We start from the raw sequence: 5,561 nt of genomic DNA on the forward strand, positions 1-5,561 counted from the left end.
CCACTTTTTCTTCTATCAAGTTCAGCGTGGTCAGATTTATATTGAGGTCTTTAATCCATCTGTACTTAAGTTTCTAATCATTTATCATAGATATATTAGTATTTACTCACTGTGACCCAGAGAATAATTTTAGTTTAGCAGTAACACTAATTTTGTTTACTAATACAAAAGCCCTTCTTTAATAGCACCATGAAGGCTTACATACCCAGCAGTCAATGGTCAACAGGTGAAAATTCCATCCTCTGATCCTCTAGGCAAGGCACAACTTTTAGTAACTTCAATTAGAAAGTTCTAGCAGGGAAGACCAGCTGAAGGCCAGGACTCCAATTGGTCCCAACACTTAACTAGCAGAAAATATGTTTAAAGTATACTTTTGATAAAGAACTGTTTCTAAAATATACAGAAAGCTAATAGCCAGCAATCCAAATTAATATCTCCTATGGAAATACTGGCAGATATTTCACTAGAGAAATGATGCGGGATTACTAACCATGTGACAACTCATTCGTTGTCATTAAACATGATCACCTTTATAATTCACAAATAAACTGCTAAGTGATTATCATCAAATCCTTGAGAATTAATATTTTAAAATATATAATAGTAGTAGTAGTAATAGTATTTGGTAGCAATCACTAACAGGAACAAATTTCCTGTTGAATTTGAATTAGATGATAACCTGGATATTAATCATACAAGGAACTAATAACAAGAACTCTAAAAGCTATTGGCATATGCAAAACTCAGGGATTTTGCATACATACCTACATGCATACACACACACTATACCTACATGCATACACACACACTTTAGTAGGTATGTATGCAAGTTTTTTGAAATAGTTTCTCTGAATAACTTTGGTGCCTGTCCTGAAACTAGATTTTGTTGACTAGACTTACCTTAAACTTAAAGAGATCCACCTGCCTCTGCCTCCCAAGTTCTGGGATCAAAGGCCTGCACCACCATCACCTGGCTATTTCTCTTAAGATAGTAAACAGTGCCGGGTGTGGTACCACATGTGTTTAATCCCAGGGCTGGGGGGGCCGAGGCAGACTGATCTTTATGAATTCTAGGCCAGCCTGATTCTAGGACAGAGTTAGTTCCAGGACAACCAGAAACCCTTGTCTCGAAAAAGCAAATAGAGAATAAACAGTGTCATAATAAACCAAAAAGTGATGTTTTGAATGAATAATTAAAAAGCTGAAGAGCCCATATAATTTCTTTCAGTTTTTATTCAGTATTTATTGTCATTCATTCTCTGGCATTCAAATTTCTAAAAAAAATTTTTAAAAGATTTTACTTCAAGTTTAAAATAAGATATGCATGTTTCTGTTATTTAACATGGATACTTCTCCTTGGTTCATTAGCCTTCCTCATCTGTTCTAGGCACATTCAACATTTTGCCAAATAGTGGTACTGGCAGCTCCTTGGAACTTACTGAGATAGAAGACCTTGTTGTCTTGGTAACTTCACAAGTTGGCCTTGCATTATAATCTCAGTGGCAGCCTGAGCTGGATTCTTCCTTTGCCCAAGAGTATGGGTTAAGCTGCACAGAATGGGCAGTAGCAATAGAAGAGAAAACAAATGTACAGACATGTTCAAAGCTATTTTCCATTTACACACCCTTTTCTGTATTATTCTTTATCTTTATCTCTATTGCAAAATAATTCTATTAAAATCAAAGAGCAAATTTTGCCCCTACAAACCATTCACCAAAGAAATAAACAATATTAAATAGCTGTTTTTTATGGGAAAACAAAATAAGTGAAAATGATAATGGTTGGCATACACTTAGTGTTTCCCTCATATTAAAGACCTGTACCTTTTCTTATTTGGTTTATTATTCTTTTCCTGATGCGTTGAATCATGTATGTTTACCATGCATACAAAAGCACTGATATTTTTTTTTCCTGTCTCACCTGGGGATTTACCCTTTACTCAGAGCTAAATCCTAATGCTCTATCAGCTCTGTTCTCCAACTTCTCTTAGTAATACCACCTGAGAGCAAGTCTCCCATACCCGTGGTAGCTAAATTGCACACAGGTGTCTTTTCAGGACCGTCTTCTAACTTGACTCTTTCCAAGAAGCATCATGTTTATTTCCACCTCATTTAAGTGGAAGCAATTTCCAGCCTTCTAACCAGCAATTTTTCTCTGGTGCTGAATCTTCATACATTTTCTCTCTGCAAGGAAGAAGGGAGTGATACTGAGTTTAGAAACTGCCCTCTGGGCTAAGATGTTTACAAATTGGTGTTAACGCAAAACAGAACACAGAAGAGTGGCAAAAAAAAAAAAAAGCCAGAATAGAAGGAGAAACTAAGCCAGTGAACAGAGAAGAAAACAAATTCATATCCAGGAAGTCAGACTATAGAGCAATTAATGAATAAATAAGCTCAGCTAGAGAAAAGTAGTCAGGATCTCACATCAGCATTACATTTCTGCTGGCTTCATCATTAAGGCTTCAGCATCTCCTCGATCTTCTGTTAACAACTAAGAAGTTCAAGATTCTGTTACTAATTCGTAAAAGTTGAAGTATTATTTCAGTACAATGGATGCTCAGTCTTGTGTGTTAAAAAATCATAAATCCAAAACCCAGTCTACATGACAGTTACTCCTCTTTCTCAGGCAGGTGGTGATGCAGACAGACAATTGGCTAGTGCCGTAAAGTTAAACAGATAGTTCCAACAAAATTGGCTGCTTGGGGATTGGCTGAAATGCTGAACAAATCCTTCCTGTGGGTAAGACCTGGTCATAGTTGCTATATGAATTCTGGCTACCTCTCCTCATGTCACTGATTGGTTATGATTTTCCAGCAGTCTGCCCTCTTTTTTTTAACAGTTTCTATGGAGTGTGATGGGAGAAGTAAAAGTGCAGTGGGAAAGAGAGAACAAATGATGCTTCGTGTGAATCTGACAATTGCAGGAGCTGATAGTGCGGCTGTTGAATCTGAGGAGAATCCTGGAGCTGTTATAGGTCAGTCTAACACTTACAAAAGAAACACAATCAAGGATGAGAATAAAGACAACGTGAACACCTCCAGGATAAACTGCAACCCACATAACAATATCATTTTCTCCAAAATTTGTCATTAGTAACTTCCAGGAGGAAAAATGTGTCAGTGTGCCCAGGAGCTGAACACATTCTTGGCCAGGGAATCAGAATATCTGGAAAAGATCTGGAGGGATGTAGTGGAATTATTGACTGGCATTACGTGATGGCAATACGCTGATTACATGAGCCACCAAACAGGCTAATGTGCTATAAGTGCACCGATCTCTTTAATAACTTTCAGAGCTTAAAGTTTAAACTTTAGGCCTACCACATGTCTTGTAAATGTCTCCTGTGTCTAACAAACCCTGAAATAATATCATGGAAAGAATTCAAGGAAAGAAAGCCATAGTTTCAGTAAGGGGAACATAGTACAGGTTTAATACTTCTCATCCTATTCTAATCTTTTTTCAGATATAGATAGATATGTCAAAAAAAAAGCCTCATCTTGTCTCGGAAGAGTTAATCAGACTATATATAATGTCTGATTATATGTATATGTATATATATACAACTTTCTACTTCTTTTTTCCTCTTTGACTCTTCTTTCTTCCCCTACTTCTTAATATAAATCACATCTTTGTGAAATATCCATACATTGAATGAAAATGTGAAAATGGGTTCCATATTTACTTGTCTTTTCTGTCCTGGGTCATTGCACCCACCCACCTTCATGTTATAGATCTTGCACTATCTGAAAGACATTAGTAATATCTGTACTTTATACTTGAGCAAAAGTGCTTGCTTTTTCCTCTTCATCCTGAAGGTAGGAATGGGTATTTCTCACACTGCCTACCCTCGTCTAAAGGAATCTTTCTCCAGATCTTTATCTCTAAACAACCTTGAACTCAGACAGGTCAGTGAAATATTTTTAAGCTGAAACAGTGTTTGTCACTAGCTTTGAGGTGAGACCTAACTAGTACTGGATATGTGATGATGACCTCCATTTTATTTTATTTTATTTTTCCTTGTTTTTTTTTTTCAAGACAAGGTTTCTCTGTAGCTTTGGAACCTGGTCTGGAACTAGCTCTTGTATACCAGGCCGGACTCAAACTCACAGAGACTCACCTGCCTCTACCTCCTAAGTGCTGGGATTAACGGCATGTGCTACCACTAACTGCGATGACCTCCACTTAAAAATATTCTTTAAGGAAGAACAAATTGTAATTCAATAGGTAGTCTGTTTTATTCCACTGGGAATAAAATAAATACCTCTAAAAGTCCAGAGGTAATTGATCTCGAAGGTTTGGGCTTAAACATCTATTTTTACTTAATATGTGCATTGCCCTCTTGAATGTAGAATACTCATATTTCTTGTAGTCACCCACTGTCTCGGGTTCTATAACTTTCTCTTCCTCTTCTGCAACTATAATTACTGAGACAATGATGGATATATGCAGTCATATAATCAAAGTTTTCTACCCTAGGACATATTTCCTACCTTGTCATATAGTCTTGTTCTAGCAATGGTGCTAGGAATGGGTTTTATATTGAAAGGGGACTTAAATCCAATTAGAAATTGATTGGTTACTCCACCGTGTCCATGCCACTACTGTACCAGTGAACATTTCTTGACAGGCCGGTCATTACTGTAGCGCACAGGGTTCACACCTGGGCATATTACTCGTGATTACTTTTCCCCTCAGGCAGCATGCACAGCATCTCCTCTCGCTATGAAAGACAGCAAGAAGGGCTGATGCTTTCAATTCCCATCTATTTTAACTGTTTACATTCTGTCTGTACATATTCTGAAACTTTAAACCAGTTTGAAAAATTGAAGCCAGAAGACATAACAAACTGATAGTACAGTGCAATACAATATGAAACGACAGAGTTGATAAGAGACACCCACACCTGATAGTTAAAGGCAACAGATGTGAGTGGGTAAGTGTTGGACTATTGTGATGGCTAGTTTTAATTCAATCTGACAGAGCTAGAGTTATTTTGGAAGAGGGATTACCATTTGAGAAAAATACACCAGAAAGAACTCTGGGGAAACCTATGTTGCATTTTGTTGATTGATGATTGATTGATGTGTGTGTTGTGGAGCAATGTAGTTGATACCATATCTGAGTACTATGAGAAAGCAGACTGAACAGTATGTGATTAGTCTAGTCAGTAAGCAGCAATCTCCTATGGCTTCTGCATCAGCTCCTGCTTCTCTGTTTCTGCCCTGGATTCTTTCATTGATGAATGGTGATATGAAACTGTAAGCAAATATAAACCCTTTCCCCACAAATTGACTTGGGTTCAAGATGTTTTATCACCATAGCAACACAATCTAAAATGAACTACAATTGGGACATAAAAAAACTCCTAAATATCAATTAATGGTGCATCGTGCACACTTATTAAACACATATAGTTAAAATCTAAATGTGGCCATAATAGTAAAACTTCGAAAATAAAATGCAGAATATTTTTTTATAATTTTAAGGAAGGAAAAGTTTTCCTAGTTAACACACAGAAAAAGAATGCATATCGGAAAGCAAGCAGCATATATGTTTCATTCT

This window comes from Microtus pennsylvanicus, chromosome 7, assembly GCF_037038515.1.
Source record: "Microtus pennsylvanicus isolate mMicPen1 chromosome 7, mMicPen1.hap1, whole genome shotgun sequence".
NCBI lineage: Eukaryota > Metazoa > Chordata > Mammalia > Rodentia > Cricetidae > Microtus > Microtus pennsylvanicus.